Source organism: Lycium barbarum, chromosome 3 (assembly GCF_019175385.1).
Source record: "Lycium barbarum isolate Lr01 chromosome 3, ASM1917538v2, whole genome shotgun sequence".
Lineage (NCBI taxonomy): Eukaryota > Viridiplantae > Streptophyta > Magnoliopsida > Solanales > Solanaceae > Lycium > Lycium barbarum.
The window spans coordinates 90914032-90934272 of NC_083339.1; positions in this window are offsets into that span (position 1 = coordinate 90914032).

A 20241-nucleotide genomic window follows, 5' to 3' on the forward strand; every position below is an offset into this window, starting at 1 on the left:
TATTAGCATCACCCACGATAAGATTATACTCATAGCATGTTATGAATCGTAATTCAAATCAACTTATAGCTCACCATATCCTCAAGTTCATTCTTGCACTCCATTGTCACTTTTCTTCCTCCAACTACATGGCATAACAATAAACAACCTTAAACATATGTAAAAGATGCAAAATCCTACCTTAATCACTTAAGAACAAGTCTTTGATCAGCTTACTCCACTAGAGTGAAGTCTCCAACATCAACGCCATATGAAATCTTGAGTTCCACAAACCCTAGCAAGCTTCTTGGCACATGGGCCTCTTAATATTAGCCGCTAGATCCTTGATTTCACTTTAGACTTGTGTTAATATGTTTGGAGGAAGGTTTTAGAGCTTTCAAGACTTTGGAAAAATGTGGGAAAAGAAATAATGAACATGGGTGGTCATATATAACAAAAAATAGAAAACTGACCCGACCCGAATATACGGCCAATTATACGAGCCGTATAAATTATACGGTCTGTATAATTTGACCGTGTAATCCCACCAGGGATCCACCCCATTCTGGAAATATTCTACGGACCATTATACGGGCCGTATAAGTTATACGGTCCATACAAATTGCAACCTCTATAATCTAACTCCTATCTCAGCCTTGCTACCCAAACTCCGACTAGCAAGCTATCTTTAAGCTAGACTTTAACTGAAGTTACAACACTTGTATCACTTTTATGCTTCTTAATTAGCAATAAAGATAATACACGATAAACCAAACCTATTACAAGATTCTAGAATTAAGAAGTGGAAAACATTATTCAGTAGAACAACTCCTTCAATCTGCCTTCTTACACTAGGGACGCAACCTCAGATTCTTGAATATTCTTGGATATAACTTCTTCACGCAATATTCTGAATTCTCTCTTTGTGGGTGTGCATGATTTTTCTTGGTAAGACCTAGGTATTTGTAAAATTGAACCTCCATATGTCATTTAAAATAAAACCCTTTCCTAGTCGGTCAATGACACATACATAGGGTTTGTATAGTACTTGGATTATTTCCTTGTTGAGTCTACTTCTAATACGTGTAGAAGGCTTACTAATCCCAACAAATATGACAAGGAATCTTTCATACTTGACCGCCAAGTTCGTTCCATAATTTTGCAAATCCTAGTTGATGTAGGACTTGCCCTGGAACATGTTCACGAACCTGGTTCTTCCTTCTCTTAACCTCTGCGCTATTTGAGATGTTCTTGTACTTGTTCCACTAATCTATTTCATTCTTCATCATAACGTCCAAATCCACTCCTCAAAGAGAAAGTGTACACGGTTGTATGCAATATAATTTACCCAACTATGAGTCGGGAACAATCCCACAGGGAACAATATACTAGGCGATTCAGAAAGTAAGGAACTTTCACTTACTAAGCTAAGCCAAACGATAGATAATATTTTGGTTTTTGGAGAAAATTATAACTAATGCGGAAATGTAAACTAACCTAGAAAGCAAGTAAAATGATCAATGGCCACAAGAATGGGTACAAAGGAAACTACGCTCAAGTAACGATCCAATGTATTTTATGATTTACAAATAATGGTGAGTTTATATTACTTAGCATCGGATAATGACTCTAAATTAGCTTCTTCCGAAGACTAACTAGACTACCTAATTGAATATCCCTAAAGCAATTAGGAGCATTAAGAACACCCGAATATGGCTACAAGTGGTGTCGCCTATCCCTAGGTCGATTTCCATTAGATGAGGGTTAACGCCCCAAATTCTTGTTAATTATTCTTTCGCAATCTCGAGTTTGCCTCTTCCAAGTTTAAACCGAAATAGATGGGCGAGTCCTAGGGTTAGAAATTCCCTTAAGAAACATTAAAGAACAAGAATAATTAAAACAACATTAGCTCACTTCTATTGATTATAAAATCATTTAACACATAAGTAAAACAAGAGATTCAATCCAAACTTAAACAATGTATACTTCCATAAACAAGGTTCAAGTATTGAAATGAAATACTACACACATAAATATTCAATAAATAGCAAGAGATGAAGAAATGGGTAACGAATTTCTCATTGGGTGCCTCCAAATCTTCTCTTCCAAAGTGTGAGGATGGAACCCTAGCTCTCCAAGACTTGTGTTGAAATGCCAAAGATGATAATTAATTTCACCAAGTCTTGCTTTTATAGTTGCCTAATTTTTCCAAGTCCAGAAAATGACAAAATATGCCCCAGATTACAGTTTTTGCAGTTCTGCCCGTTTTTGCAAATCTGTCCCCTTTTTGCAAAACTCTCCAGTTTTGACAGTTTTGCAAATCTGTCCAATTTGGCCTCTTTTTGACTTTATTTTCACTTGGTTTCTTCCGATCACTTCTAAATCACATAAAACCTGTAAAATAGATGTAAATGATATTAAATGCACTATTTTCACATTCAAACATAGCAAAAACATAAGATTAAAGAAGAGATAAGTTTGTAAAATACCAACTTATCAAACCCCCAAACTTAAACTATTGCTTGTCCTCAAGCAATTCAAAACATACAATCTCCTTCTACGGAATCGACTCAATAGTGCACCAACATCATACCAAGTCAAAAAGTCTACTTTAAGCACAAAACATGACTTTGATTGGTACCAACAATTAATTCAAAAAATATGAATCACCAACTTCTTCTCAAAAACTTCATTTTCATTTCAAGTGCTCAAACACCAAGTTAATAAAAGTAGCAATCAAGTCATGATACTAAAGCTTCAAAATTTGCCTCATTATCACAAAACGACTTTCTTTTGTTCATTCCTCTCACTTGGAAAATGGAACAAATTCACAACTTAAATTCTCATGTGCCCTCACACTCGAGAGAATCCCACGCTTATAAAATGCAATTCAAAACAAAAATGGGATATCAAATGGAAAGAATTAACTCTCTCTCTCTCTCACAAAGATGTTCAAATGCACACAAGTAGTACTATAGGCTTGCCCTTCATGTATTTCTCCTCTAATGTAGACACACTTGGTTCAAAATCAATTAGGACTTAAAGGGTTGTAATGTAGGCTTTTGGTTAAGGTGGGGCACAATTTGGGTAAAAGTGACTCAAAACCTCCCTAAGCACTACAATTTTCAACATTCAAAGCACACTTCTTTTGAAACTTTTCCACCCCTTTCTTCATTTTTCATTTCACCAACAAGTCTTCCCTTTATTCACAACTCTTATTATTCCTTCCTTTTTTTTTTCTTTTTTTTTTTCAAAATAACAAGGAAGTTTCCAAAAAATTTTCTTCACATTTTCACCTTTAAAGTAACTCCCACATAACAACTTTTTCCAACCATCACCCCTAAACTTAGGCTTTTAGCCTATGTTTGCACTTTAAACGCACTTAAGGAGGTAAGGTACCAAAAGATATCCTGGATCAATGAAGAACAGGGTAAAGCTTGTCACGTGGTTGTCAAAGAAAAGGTTAAAGGCTCAAAAGGGGTTGACTAGGGAAAATATGCAAGGGTAGGATATTTAAGGCACAAAGCGGTCCAAGGAAGGCCTAACATCATTTTTCAAACCAAGTGTAGTCTAGGATTTCGCCTTGAAACTCATTCCGGGCAAGTTCTAGACCACAAATAATGCAAAAGAACTCACAAATAAACCTCACACACATGGCACATGAAAACTCAAGTAGAATATGTATCCAAGAACCAATCGAAACAAATGAACTCAAAAAGTCACTCATAGCCTAAAGAGACTAATTCATGAAAGTAAGAGCCAAAAATTGAGTCTAAAGGTCACAACAAGAATCCTTACTTCAATCGTTTTTCTTTTTTAAAAATCAAGAATTCATATGTCAAGGTTTAAATAAGTTGGTACCAAGCAAGCCAAAATTTGGTCAAGGAGCAAAAATCACATCCCACACCACTTTTACTTCTAACAAAAACTAAAGAAGCTAGTGAAAAAAAAAAACAATCAGACTAATATAAATATGTAATAAAAAAAACCAAAATAAATTCAATCTACCAAATTGTCATCCATCATATGACATATCACACCCCATCACAAAAATATCTATCAAAATGGTCTCACCCCCCCCCCCCCCAAACTAAAGATGTTGCATTGTCCTCAATGTAACTAAACAATGAAAGCCCGAGTTAGAAGGGACTCCCTAAAAAAAAAATGATGTTGTGAAGCAGGAATGTAAGGGCGAGGAGTCTGTGTACTTGGCAGCGGCTAGCTCTAGCATATACTCATTATTCAACTCTTCCATGAATTGTTTCAGATGAACTAGGGACATTTAGTATAAGAAAATTGAAAATACCAATTGATTCTCATCCCTGCAAAAAGGAGTACCAATCTTAACAAGTTCAACATTACAATCAATGGTACCAAATTAGCAATGACAGTTGAAGATATCCATGTAGCATTCCATTCTCATTTTTATTTTTTTATTTTTTTATTTTTTATCCAACTCAAGCAATTTATAAACCAACAGCCCAAAAGAACAACTCTAGCCATTTTTGCTTGAGCATTACCATGAAAGTACATAAAATATCCAACCATGGAAATATGCATTCGGAAAAAGAAAGTTACAGTCGAACTCACTTCCTCTTCCATTTACACATTATGCCATATTTGAACAGACTCAGCAAAACTCCCTCTCGTACCCGAACCACACATCACAATTGACTCCTACACATCTCTTAAAGTCGCTTGGTTACTCAGACTTCACTAGCAAAGTAATTTCTCTCTCAGATAATTCATTGAACAAGTTGTGGGCATCACTTTAACAAAGTTCTTTGCAAGCATAGAATGATTGAATTACCCTCCCAAAAATTGGGAATTATAGTTCTATCCTATCTTCATCTCAATCAAACAACAACAACACTAGAACTTCGCACAATTTGTGCCCAAACTCAGCACCAAAACAGCCGCAGAGAAAGAAAAGAAAATAGTTTTTATTAAAAGAAAAAAAACAGAGAAGCAGCGAGGAAGAGGGAGAGAAGAGGGGAGAAGAAGAGAGAGGAGAGGATTTACCCGGCGCTGGGGGTCGAAGGCGGCAGTGGTGGCGTGGAGGTGCTTTTGATACTAGGTGTGTGTGTTCTGGTGTTTTAAGGAGAAATAGAAGAGCACAAGTTTTGTGGGGTTTGTTTTAAAAGAAAAGAGCTGCTGCATGTTCACTTACTGGACTTAAAAATAAGAACAAACCACCTGAAGAGTTTTGTGCATTTTACTTTTGCACTTAGTAGCCACTCTAACAACCTAAGTCCAAAATTGGACAAACCCACTGGTAGTGCCCCCCCCCCCCCCCCCCCTTTTTTTTTTATGCAACTTACTACTCCTTTATCCTTGCAAATGAAGTCCAAAAATTATGAAACTTGGTAGAATGACTAAAAATAATAATATAAACTATTCTAAAAAATAAAATTTCAAAAATGACTTAAAATTTTGAAAACGATGGGTTGCCTCCCACCAAGCGTTTAAGCTAACGTCGCGGCACGACGGTTACCTTTACCACTTTTCCCTCCACTTGGAGGATATGAATTTTCGCCCCAACTTTGAATCAAGATTATGATGACGCTCATGGGGCGGTGGTAAAAAAGCAAAGAGGCCAACTCTCGGGTGTCGCATTTTGCACTTCTTGGCCCGTAAGTGAGGCATGCCATTTTGTCTTCTTGGCATAGCAAACTTCAAAATAAAAACACTTTGATCTTCATGTCCAAAATTCTCCATAGGCTCGGTTAGTTCAACTTCCATATCACCCACCAAGCACAACGTTGAAAAATGGTTAGAATAAGGTCCAACACGCTCAAATTCCAAACTTGCATGGATTTTGACATCCTCACCCAAAAATGAACTAGAGTCTTCAAAAACTATTTTATGAACTTGTTTATGCAATCTAGTATCATTTCTTCAACTTCGGCATCATTCACTATTTTTGGGTTAGTCGGTTGGCAATTCAGCATTAGTATTTGAAAATCAATCTTGACCTCTTCTTCATTGAAAACCAACTCAAAACTACTATCCATGGCCCTTTGATATTGAGCATCACATGCTTCAACTTTTGCATTCAACTCGGTCTTCAATTCTCGGATAGCAATTTCAAGTAGTTCTACTTCTTGACTTTGCTCAACATGCATTTTTAGATATTCTTCCATCATCCGTGAAAAGCCTTCGCGGTGATCCCTATAGACTTCAAGTTGTTGAGCTTGATTCATTAGCCAATCTTGGCTCACAATATCCACTTTGTCAAGTTTTTCTTCATGGTGAGAATCGTCCAAAGCTTGTAAAAATCCTAACATGGTGAAATCCATGTTTTGGATAGTTTCATCATCTCCATATTGAACTACTTCCCACCATTTGGCCACAATTTTCCCATATTTTTCATTTCTCCCCATAATGCCACTCAACATTTCCTCAATTTCCTCTTTTCGAGTATTGGAGATTTCTTCTTTATGACTTGGCTCATTTTCTTCAAGTTGAACCACTTCTTCAATTTCACAACTCTTGTTGTGGTCACAAGAATTTTCGGGCTCATCTTGTAAATTTGAAATCTCTTCTTCAACTACTTCATTTTGAGGAATAGGCACATCCATGATTTTTTCATCCTCAAGTGATTTGTTCATTTCCAAAATGGATTGCCCGACGAGTTCTCGCTCCTCCTCCCTTTCCTGGTCAAAGTATGCTTGGAGCAATTCCATGACACCTTCATATCCGGTACTTTGCCCTTCGTTTGCCATACCATTGTTCCTATCAAATTCAAAAGCACAACTAGTATTTTCGTTAACAACTTAGGGGAGGGGAAGGAAAATAATTTGGACAATCACTCCAATGTCCATTTTGACCACCACATAAATTACAAATATTCCAATCGTAGGATTGAGACGGTGCACAAATCTCTCTCCCGGGAGCATTTTTACAATCTCGCCAAAAGTGAGGTCCTCCACAATATGGACATGGGTCATCAAAATATGGATTGCAACCATCAAACCCATTTTCATTCCAAGATGCCATAGTGACACAAGTAAAAAAAAATTATCACAAAAATAACAACTAACACAAAGAAACACGAAAAATTACAAACACATATTCACAAATTTGGATCAAAGCAAGTAAGCTTACACGGTCATATGCAATATAATTTACCCAACTATGAGTCGGGATCGATCCCACAGGGAACAATATACTAGGCGATTCAGAAAGTAAGGAACTTTCACTTACTAAGCTAAGCCAAACGATAGATAATATTTTGGTTTTTGGAGAAAATTATAACTAATGCGGAAATGTAAACTAACCTACAAACAAGTAAAATGATCAATGGCCACAAGAATGGGTACAAAGGAAACTACGCTCAAGTAACGATCCAATGTATTTTATGATTTACAAATAATGGTGAGTTTATATTACTTAGCCTCGAATAATGACTCTAAATTAGCTTCTTCCGAAGACTAACTGGACTACCTAATTGAATATCCCTAAAGCAATTAGGAGCATTAAGAACTCCCGAATATGGATACAAGTGGTGTCGCCTATCCCTAGATTGATTTCCATTAGATGAAGGTTAACGCCCCAAATTCTTGTTAATTATTCTTTCCCAATCTCGAGTTTGTCTCTTCCAAGTTTAAACTGAAATAGATGGGCGAGTCCTAGGGTTAGAAATTCCCTTAAGAAACATTAAAGAACAAGAATAATTAAAACAACATTAACTCACTTCTATTGATTATAAAATCATTCAACACATAAGCAAAACAAGAGATTCAATCTAAACTTAAACAATGTATACTTCCATAAACAAGGTTCAAGTATTGAAATGAAATACTACACACATAAATATTAAATAAATAGCAAGAGATTAAGAAATGGGTAACAAATTTCTCATTGGGTGCCTCCAAATCTTCTCTTCCAAAGTGTGAGGATGGAACCCTAGCTCTCCAAAGCTCTCCAAGACTTGTGTTGAAATGCCAAAGATGATAATTAATTTCACCATGTCTTGCTTTTATAGTTGCCTAATTTTTCCAAGTCCATAAAATGACAAAATATGCCCCAGATTTCAGTTTTTGCAGTTTTGCCCGTTTTTGCAAATCTGTCCCCTTTTTGCAAAACTGTCCAGTTTTGACAGTTTTGCAAATCTGTCCAATTTGGCCTCTTTTTGACTTTATTTTCACTTGGTTTCTTCCGATCACTTCTAAATCACATAAAACCTGTAAAATAGATGTAAATGATATTAAATGCACTATTTTCTCAATCAAACATAGCAAATATATAAGATTAAAGAAGAGATAAGTTGGTAAAATACCAACTTATCACCGTGGTACTCCTTCTAAGATATTGGCTGGAACATATTGATAGACCTGTTTTATATAACTGTAAGCTTTGTGTCTGCAACTAGTCAACTTCACCTCTGATCACTTTAAGCTCATATAATGTCTTCGCTTATAGGTCATTCATCCACTGCACCTGATAACTTGTGATCATTCCTCCTTCTGCATATGGTGATTCTTTGGTATAGAACTTGTTGTTTTGCATACTTTTTCTATTTCTTCAATGAATTGGTGCTTTCACTGAGTCATCTATTCTCCTTTTGCTTCCTTGTTCAGTTGTCTTATTCATTGAATCATTTACGTTTCATACTGAACATCTCTATAGGTTGGGTCAATTCTTTCTCTGTGCTTATCTGCTTGTCTCTATCTAATGAAACAAGTTAGTAGACCTGATTCATGTGCATTGCTTGAAACTGTCTCTTATGATAGATCATGTCTTTGGACCAGTTCCATGTGCATTCTTATATGATCTAGACCTAGTTTTTCCTCTTCATGGTACCAATTATTGTGATCTTTTGTCTATCATCAAAACTTATATATGCATTAGTCTAGTTGATATAAAAAAATTCCCCCTTTTTGATGATGACAAACTCTGTTATGAAGAACCCATTTGAACTTGGTTTTTTCCCACTATTTCCCCTTTTGTAATTATTAAGAAGTATCCATATATATTAGGTGAAAGCTATTTGGATTGAGTGGAATATCTTTCAGTTTCAGTGCAAGAAGCAGTTATTCTACTCAACCCTGGAGGAATGATTAAGTGACTTTAATCATCCCCAGCTGCAACCTGTTCTTCTCGAATTGATCTCTTCCCAAAGCTTTCGTGAAAATGTCTGCAAATTATTTTTTATTGTCGTAGAACTGAATACAGAGATCGACCCTTTTTAACATTGTCCCTCAAGAAATGATGTCGTATTTTAATTTGCTTGGTTCGATTATGTTGGACTAGATTCTTTTCGATGTTGGCTGTACTGGTATTATCGCAAAATATAGGTACACACCCAATTTCCATACCAAAATCCTTTAGCCATAGCTTGATCCACAGAAATTGAGCACAACATGATGCAACAACAACATATTCTGCCTCAGCAGTGGACAGTGCCACTGAGTTTTGTTTCTTTGTTTCCCACGAGATCAAACATGACTCTAGAAAATGTGCTATTCTTGTAGTGCTTTTCATGTCCACAATATATGCGGCATAATAAACATCAGCATATCCAACTAGGTAGAAATTGCTGCCTCTTGGGTACCATAGTCCTAGTTCGCTCACTCCTTTTAAGTATCTCAAAATTATTTTCACCACTTTTAGATGAGACTCATTAGGATTAGACTGAAATCACATTCCCAAACTAAACACTATGTCAGGTCTATAGCTGTTAGATATAACAGAGAACCAATCATGCCTCTGTAAAGTTTCTGCTAGACTGGCACACCTGATTCATCTAAGGTGAGTTTTATTGCAGTGGCAATAGCAGTATCAATTGCCTTGGAGTCTTCCATTTTAAATCACTTGAGTAGCTCGTTGACATACCTCTGTTGATGGATCATTGTACATGTTGGAGTTTGTTTGATTTGAAATCCTAGAAAGAAATCAATTCTCCCATCATACTCATCTCAGACCATTACTCATTAATGCAATATATTCCTTTGACATTGATTCATTTGTAGATCCAAAAATACTGTCATCTACATATACTTGCGCAACCAGCATGTTCTTCCCTTTTACTTTCAGGAATAGAGTATTGTCTGTCTTTCCGCTGGTATGACCATGAGCTAAGAGAAATTTTGATAGCCTTTCATACCATGCTCTTGGGTCTTTTTTCAGTCCATAGAGGGCTTTGTCAGGTTTATAGACACACTCTGGGTGTTCTGTATCTTCAAATCTGGGAGGCGACTTGACATATACTTCCTCTTTCAAATATCCATTCAAAAAGTCACTTTTCACATCCATTTGGTAGAGAGTAAATTGCATGTATAAGGTAAAGACTATGAGGAGTCGTATTGCTTCTAATCTAGCCACAGGAGCGAATGTCTCATCATAGTCTATTCCTTCTTCTTGATTGGATCCTTGGACCACTAGCCTTGCCTTTTTTCTTGTGACAACATCATGATCATCCAACTTATTCCTAAATACCCATTTTGTGCCAATTATAGTACTATCTTGCGGTTTGGGCGCAAGATGCGAGACTTAGTTTCTTTAAAACTGATTTAGTTCCTCCTGTAAAGCAATAAACCAATCTGTATCTTGCAAAGTTTCACTGACCTTTTTTGGGTCAATAATTGATAGGAATCTGTTGAAGGCGCATAGATTCTTTAACTTGGATTTTGTTGTTACTTTAGAAATGAGATCAGACAGTACGTTTTCTATAGGATGAGATTTCTGATATTTGAATCCTCTTAAGGCTGACCCTTGAGCATTACTAGTGTTTTCTTCATAAGCCTCTTATGGTGAACCTAGTTCATCAGGGGTCTCCTTAGTGGTTCCCCTGTCTGTGTAACCTGTTGTTCACCGTTAGATGGACCCGTTTCACCTATTGGTTCTCTTATTGCAGTTTCTCCTTCTTGAGTGCTGCTTGCTCTAGTAGTATAGTTGAATATGGGATCCTCATCATCGTCTTGTGGTTGTCTTTCATATATAATGTTGGATTCATCAAAGACAACATGCACACTTTCTTCTACCAACATGGTTATTTTGTTAAACATTCTGTAGGCTTTACTATTGTGAGCATACCATAAAAATATTCCTTCATCACTTCTGGCATCAAACTTACCCAGAGATTCTTTACCATTGTTATGAATGAAGCAGCGACAACCAATGGTTCTCAAGTGAGAGATATTTGGCCTCCTTCCTTTGAGAAGTTCATACGGTGTCTTTTTCAATAGTGACCTAGTCATGCATCTATTGAGAATGTAGCATGTGATGTTTATGGCTTCAGCCCACAAGTTCCTTACGATTTCACTGGCCAGCATCATAGTTCTAGCCATTTCTTCCAAGGTTCTATTCTTCCTCTCAACCGCCCCGTTTTGTTGTGGAATCTTGGGAATAGAGAAGTTATAGTCAATCCTGTTTGTAGAGCAATACTCTTCAAATTTTGCATTTTTAAATTTTGTACCATGGTCTGACCTGACCGAAGTTAGCTTATTTCCTAACTTTCTTTCTAGCTTTCTCATCAAGACTGTAAACTCATCATATGCTCATCCTTGGAAGCCAAAAATAATGTCCAGGTAAATCTGGTATAGTCATCGACAATTACTAACATATACCTCTTACCTCATCTGCTCGTTATTCTCATAGGGCCACAAAGATCAATATGAACGAGTTCTAACGGCCTGGTTCAGTTAGCACCCTTGAGATGACAACCACTACAAACGCTCTCTGAAAACCCTAACCCTAGCCAAAACCCTAAAATTTTCCATCATTTTTTCTGGCCATCATGGCCGCCACGGCCACTTGGCAGCCTCCACTAGAGGTTGTCCAGTCATCTTTAACAACTACAACCTCCAATATACAACCCATACTCGTGCAATCTTATGCTAATACCCTAAAACCTCTGCATCCTAATGTTACTGTTTCTTCTATCTCTCAAAATCCTGTTACGTACTTGCATGGGCAGCCAAGGGGTTTTTGGGATGAAGAAGAGATAGAGCAGATGATTTTACGTGAAAATCTACAGTATGCTGTCATTGGAAAGTTCTCTAATGGATGGCCAGACATTAAAGAACTTCGAAAACTCATTCCAAAACAATGTGAGTTGAAAGTTGAATGTCCTATTGGTTTATTGAGGAATAGATATCTACTGCTTCGTCCATCCTTGGTTGAAGATTATGTCAATCTCCTATCGAAGCCATCTTTCTATATTAATCACATGAATTAGTGGTACCCGATGAGAACATTAAAGTGGGATCCATGGTTTGATCCTGATGAAGAGACAATGATAGCAATTGTATGGATCTCCTTTCTATATTTGCCACCTAATTATTTTGTTAAGGAAGCAGTCTTCTCATTGGCATCAGCAGTAGGTAAGCTATTACAGGTTGACATGGCTACCAAAAATTAGACCAGACCAAGCTGTGCAAGGATGAAGGTTGAAGTTCATTTACTTAGTCAGTTCCCTCAGAGAGTCATTATTGGTATGAAGAAGAAAGGTTTTGGAGAAATTATAGACAAATGGATTAAGATAAATTATGATCATTTGCCTAAGTATTACAAAAGATGTAAGTTACAAGGTCATAATGATAATGATTGCTTCATTATTTATCCTGAACTATATCCCAAAGAAGAAGAAGAAGAATCTGAGAAGGAGCAGTGTGTTGTTTCAAAAGAAATTCAGTTTAAAAAGATTTCTGATGGTAAGGCTGAAGGTAAAGTGGAGAAAAGTAGTAGAATTCGTGCCTCTAAAAGTGATAATGTTGTTAATAAAGGAAAACACGAGGAGAAGCAGAATTAGATATCTAATAAAATAAGGTATAGGGGTGATTGCAAATAAACATGTTCAAGGGTGGAAACCTAAGGATGATCAACCTAAATTTGATAGTTGTCAATTTAAGGATAAATTTTCTAATTAGGAAGTTGCAACTGCTAACATGTTTGATGCTCTAAAGAATAATGATGATGAGGTTGAGGAAGTGCAGATTGATGATATGAAGAATAATGATGATAAGGTTGATGATGTGCATGTTGAGAAGCTACCTGTTAAACAAATAAGAGTGTAATCAAAAGTGGATGTGAAAGTTAAAGGAAAAATCTCAAAGCAAGATGGAAAAGTCTAACAACAGTAAGAATCAAGAATTACATGAAACATCAAAGGAAAAGGAGAAGGAATCAGCAAAATCTTGGGTGGAGGCTTCTTTTGGAAAGAAATATAACAATGGTAAAGATGTGTTGCATCAAGATTTACTAATAGGAAAATGATTGGACCAAGTGCAAATATATGAATCCAGGATACTGCTCTCAGTACTAGTATGGTTCAGGAATTTGAAGCAGTTGGTGGTTCAGAGATGATGACTTTTCAGGATTCAACAGGAAAAAAAGGAATAATTGAAGAAGATGTAGAAAGCTGCACTGGACTTTCTCCAAATTTTTCAGTTTCTACTAATTTGGCACCTGACAAACCTTGGACAGTTATTTATCCTGATAATGATAAGAAATTTGATTCAAAAGCTATCAGTAAAAGGAAAGATCCTGACAAAGAGAAGGATCCAGAAAAGGAGGATGAGCATGCTATCATGGATCCAGGAAAGTTAAGTTTGCAAGCTGTAAATCCAGATACAGCTCTAGTAGAGGGAGATGACTCTTAGAGTCAGCTTAAGGATTTGCAGGAGGATGAATCCATAGATCAGGACTTAAATCAAGTTGCAAGAGATGGAGATTTATCTCCCAAACATATTAATAATTTGAAGAGAGGTGGGAAGAAAGCTAGGCAGAATAATCTGGTTCCACTACAGGTAATAACAAAGAGTAGTAAATCCAAACCTCCCAATAATCCATGATTGATAAAGTCCTATTCTAGAATATAAGATCGGTTAACACTCAAAATTCTTTTAAGAGGTTAACTGAGCTTAATAGGAGGCATCATTACTTACTCATAGCACTTATGGAACCTTTCCATGGGCCTGATGAACTTGAAAGTTATAGAAGAAGTTTAGGGATTCATAATTCAATGGTTAACATTTCAGAGATGATATGGATTTTTTGGATAGATGATTATGGATTCAGTGCAATATGTGACTCTTAAAATGACTCATGCTAACTTGCAGCAAGAAGCCTTTGTTATATCCCGTATTTTGTACGTTCGGAGATTTCAAGGTAGTCGTGGTAAGTTAAGGGAATGACCATATTCCAAAATTATTTTAATATACAAGTTGGTTATGAATATTATTTATGAACATTATTAGTATGGAAATATTGAGAGAGGCTAAGGGCAAAAAGCGAAAATTCGCAAAGTGGCTTATGGTAATATTGTGGAAGGGTAGGGCCAAAATGGGAATTTCACAAAATGTTCAAGAAAATTCTAAAGAAGTCCACTTTGGCCGTGGGGTATATATATATATATATGGAAAAGTGAAGACTAATAAAACAATTAGTCATCTTTTTTTTATTCTTAAGAAACTTCAAGAAGAGGGCATGTGTCTACATGTCATTGGAAGGAGATATATATATATATATATATATATATATATATGAGAGAGAGCTTACCAAGCAAGACATAAGTGTCATGAAAATTCAAGAAAACTTGAAGAAAAAGAATGGCCATATTCGGCCATGGCTAGGGCAAATGATTCCATGAAAATTGATCAACAAAAGTTATTTTCTTCTAGTATTCCAACTAATTTGAAGGCCCTAATTAACATGGAGTGATTGTTGGAGTAAGTAAAGCATTTGTTGTGCAAGTTGTGAACTTAGCCAAGCCAAGAAGATAAGTGAAGAAAGGTATGTGTTCCATCTTCTTTTACATGTATTGTGGATGATTTGTGAGTATCGTAGTATGTGGAAATGGATGAAGTTCATGAAATATGAATATGGTATGTTGGGGTGTTGGCCGAATATAGTTGCATTGTGTAGAACAAATGAATTGATTTTATTTAGTAGTTTGATTGTTGTGTTGTGGATTCCATGATGTAAAATGAGGATTTAATGGCTTGAAATGAAGTTGTAATCGTTGTGGTGTCGTGGTGGAAGTTAATGTGACATTAGCATGAATTCTTATATTCGTATGAATGAAGTTGTTAATGTAAAATGTTGGTGGAAATTCATGAATTTGGAAGTGAGACATTTGTTTGGAAGATTGTAAGTTGGGTTGTTGTGATTGAATTTGAAAGAAGGAAATAGGTTGTTATTGTCCTTGTTGGAATTGGAATGTTTCGGGTGAAGTAGTATGTTGATTGAGTCGTTTTGAATGTTACGTGAATTGAATTGAATATAAATGAAATGTCGTTAAATTGTATGACAAAGGTTGTTAATGTTAGAATGCGTCTTGAATTGATTGTTGATGTTGTTGGCACGATTGTTGGTATTGTTGTTGATAGTTTGGCCGAGTTGAATTCTCGGATTTTTGATTGATGATTTGGGCCGAGTTAGATTCTCGGGGATGGTCTATTTATAGGGGAGATGCTGCCTAAATTTCGGCAGATTATAAATGAATTCATTTGAAGGATTAAGACAAGTATATGGTGATGAATCTAATGATTGCGTCAATCTTCTTGAATGTAGACTAGCGATAACGAGCTTGGACAATTAAGCGTAGCTAATAGGACATGGGAACAGGTATGTTAAGGCTTGTCCCTTTCTTTCAAAGGCATGATCCCGATGTTATGATTTCATAATTGTTTCCATATCTTACTTGTTTTTCAAAAGTTAGATGTTCATGATTCCAAGGCATGATTCTCTTCCCAATAACTCGTAAATGTTTTTCCAAAGTGTCTGTATTCTACCAAAACAGAGGTTTATGATTTTGTAAGATTTTATGACAATAACGATGGATATGTTTTACAATGACATTGATGGTGTCAAGGATGAGAATGTTTCTATGATGACTATGATAGGAATGATTTCATGTTTAAAGGTACTTGGTATGATTATTGCTTTGATTTTCCAAAAATAGCTTCTGAAACGTTCGTAGAAGGTTCTGTACTTCAAACGTCATAACTTTCTTATGCTAAATTTGATCGACCCGAAACTTGTTTATGAGTCTTCAGGTATTGGTTTATGTACGCTGTTATTCGTTGCTAGTCTCATCTTATAATAATTGTTCTTTCTAGGTGAGACAAAGTCATCATGATTATTCCATAATGTAATCGGAGGTTACCGACCTTACGTCACTCCGATGGAGTTATAGCTTTTGATTGGGCTCTTATGCATGCTTAAGTTGTGATGATTACACCGTGCCTATACGGCCGGGCAGCACCGCTAAGGCGGGCGGCATATGGATAATAACACCGTGTCTATATGGCACGGGTAGCACCACTAGTGGGCGGCGTGAGATGACTACCCCGGACGGGGGAGGCCCGGACGCGGGATAATGATGTTATCTGATTCAGACAGTTTATTTATACATGAAAGTAAAGGTGAGCATGCATGATTCCGCCTTAAGAGGCAGGCAGTTACAGTCAGACCTTTTCTTATATCTTCCATATTTCCTTATTATGTTTTGTTCATGTTCTGTCCATATTATCATGTTATCATTCATGCCTTACATACTCAGTACATTGCTCGTACTGACCCCTTTTCTTCGGGGCTGTGTTTCATGCCGCGCAGGTACACCCAGATGAGTAGAAGCTATTATAGAAGATGTTCCAGCGGAGTTGGCAAGCTCCATTTGCTCTGGAGTGTTGCCGTGTCAGAGTACTATGCTATGATGTCTTGTTCGAAGTTAGAGACTTTGCAGACAGAGTCGTGGGTGTAGAATGTCAGTTTTGAAAGCGGCTTCACCAGCCGATGTGTCTTTATATTTTATGTTACATACTCCACATGACCACAGATTTTGTTTGATTTGAGAACAACGAAAGAAAGTTTCTGGAGGCTTAACTATGTTTTTCATTTCTTATTGATGTAAGAATCCAAAGAGATTAAGTATGTAATAAGAGTCAGCGGGTTCACTCGGCTCCGAATATGGGGTCGGGTGCCAATCACACCCTAGTAAAGTCGGGGTGTGACACCTTTGTTACAGCTGTTTATGTGTTACACCTTGAGAATTCCCCCGTGAACGTACAATGAATAGAATAACGAAGACTACGAGTATATGATGTTTTAATAAGAAGGGAACGACGTTTGATGACCCTAAGTAAGATTTCAAAGGCAATTGCAATGAAAGGTAGGTTATGCTCCACAATGACTAATTATAGGTTTTGGAAATGTGAAAAGTTGCAGGTTTGCATTCTGGCCAGTTGGTCGTAAAATGAAATACGGACCGTAAAGTGGTATACGGTTCGTAAACTGCCAAGTCGAATTTCAGCTTCCAAAAACTTCAACTTTCTGTCAAATGCTGGAATGGTTAAAGACGACTTGGAATACGGACCGTAAACTGAAATACGGCCCGTAAACTGAGTCGTAAACCACCATGTCCTCAGCCTGACTTTCTGTTTCTGTCATCCTTAAATACGACCACGAAATACGGTCCGTAAACTGGAATACGGACCGTAAACTGTGTTTACGACCACTGTGCACTTTCGACGACTGTTCATTTAAGATCAGATTTTGGGTTATTAATAAGAGACCAACTTCATTATTTCATTTCCACATGATACCCCCTTCTCTCTAAAACCTCTCTCTACATTTATTCCACAAGGATTCAAGGATTATTAGTGAACAACAACATAAACTAAGTGAATTATGTATAAGAAAACCCATTAAGGATCATACAAGTCAAGAAATCTCATTGGAGATAAACTAGGGTTTTGCTCAAGTGGAGTATTATCAACCAAGGCTTGAACCTACGACATCTAAGGTAATATTTATGATGTTTCTTTGTTGTTTAAGGTATTTAAGAGTTGAAATACTTGGATTGTAGAGAGGTATGGCAAAATGGGTCATGAATGTGGAATAGTGCCATTTTGAGAAATAGTTTAAATTGAGTTATGAGTCTTGATGTATTGTAATGTAAAAGTGTTATAAATGATGTTGAGAACATGAGATGAGAAATGTACGTGAATGGACATAGTCGTGCGTCATGGCCATGGATATGGATGATTGAAAAGTGCTTCTAGAATATGGATAATGTGGATGAATAATGACTATTGTTGTAGTAATGTGAATGTATTGTTGACGTTTGAGAGTTGAAATACACTATAGAGGAATGTCGTATAAATAGAGGAGACGTTGCCCGATTTTCTCTAGTTTAGTCATGTATGCTAGCTATCGATTCTAATGATAGTATGACTTTAATGAAGGTAGAAACGTGAGCTTCGGAGGAGAACGTGCAAGTGGTAAATAGTTGAACGGAAAGGTATGTAAGGCTAACCCTTCTTTCATAAGGCATGGTTCTTTGGCCAAACATCTAAATCTTCCATAAGTCTATGATGTCTCATAAATGATTCGATCTTCCAAGCTATTAAGCTCACGATTCTTGATATGCTACGATTGTACTAAGTCCTCGTATGACGAGTAAGCCTATAAAGATAAGTGGGATGAATGACGATAATACTGATAATGATATTGATGACGACTATAATGGAAATGGCGATGACGATAACGATGACGATGATGATAGTGATGAAAGTAGTAAAGATGCTTATGAGTTGTATGTATGGGTAATATGAACCCCGAGCCTATATGGCTGGGTAGTATGTGTATAGATTTATATCTATGTATGCTTACGTAATGCGCGCACACCACTACAGTTGGGTATGGATAACACTGAGCCTTGGTAGGGCCAGGTATGTGTAACACTGATCCTTGGTTGGCCAGGTATGTATGACCACAGGTTCATTATGCTTCTACATTGATATTGATCATGCTTTACATACTCAGTAAATTCTTCGTACTAACGTCCTTTTTTTTGTGGACGCTGCGTAATGCCCGTAGGTGCACAGGGAGACAGGCTCAATCCATAGCGGTATTCTCAGAGACCACCTAGCAGAGCTCCATTTCATTCGGATCCATAGCTTTTGGGTACTTATTCTTTTGTGTACATAATTATTGGCATAGCGGGGTCCTGTTCCGTTTATGTGATGTGTTATACTCTCCTTAGAGGCTCGTAGTCACGTGTATATGGTTAGATATGTCTGGCCTTGTTGGCCTATATTTTGTATATCATTTTGATTAGCCTTGTCAGCATGTACATTGATGTGGCATAGATGCCAATTATGATATAAAGGCATTGTTGTCCAATGGGACTAGCATGATGAATGAAAAGAAGTATGTTAAATTATGTGGCTCACCTAGATGTAAGTATAAGTGTAAGCCAAGGGGCGCTCGGGTGGGCTAGCACCGGGCGCTCGTCGCGGCCCTCTAGACGGGTCGTGACAAAAGTGGTATCATAGCAGTTCAGTCCTAGGGTGTGTCTACGAGCCGTGTCTAGTAGAGTCTTGGTAATGGGTGTGTTGCGCGCCACACTTATAAACAAGAAGCTGCGGGCATTTTAGGAATGATTGACCTTCTTTCTTTATAAGGATCGTGCAGTAGAGCTATGATATGAGAAATTCTTGTTCTTTAATCGTGTATTGTCTATTTCAGAAATGCCTGTAAAGAGAAAGGCTATGGCAGCCCAAAAGGGCAAGACGGTGGCAGGAAAGCGGGCAGAAAGAGCACCGCCACCGGTAGTAGAGGAAAATGAGTCTCAGAGTGCGGCTCAATCACAGTCCTCCCATTCAGTACCTATATTAGAGGAGCGTGAGGGAGCCTCAGCCCCAGCTCCAGCACCTCCGGCTCATCCACCGGAATGCTTCAGGCCAAGATGTGAAAGAGGCCATACATTTGCTTACTCGATTGGTTGCTGCCCAGACTCAGCGGCCAAGTATAGGGCAGGGTGATAGGGCTGTTAGTGCAAGGGCCCGTGACATCATTACTTTGAACCCTCCGGAATTCTTTGGGTCAAAGCCGGAGGAGGACCCTCAGGATTTTATCGATGGTATGTTGAGGACGCTACGATTGATACATGCTTTGGACACCGAGTCGGTGGAGTTAGCGTCATATAGATTGAGAGATGTCTCGATCCAATGGTATATGGTTTGGATGGCTTCACGGGGAGCCAATGCACCTCCCCCAGTATGGCAGGAGTTCGTTGATGCTTTCCTCCGACATTATATGCCTCCAGAGGTTCGGCGAGCTAGGGCCGATAAATTCTTGAATTTGAAGCAAGGTAGCATGAGTGCTTTAGAGTACAATCTCCACTTCAATTCCTTGGCTAGGTATGCTTCGTCCATTGTAGCGTATATGGGTGACAGAGTGCACCGCTTTGTAAAGGGCCTAAGGCCGCATTTGATGGATAAGTGCTTGACTGCGTCCCTTCAGGACAATATG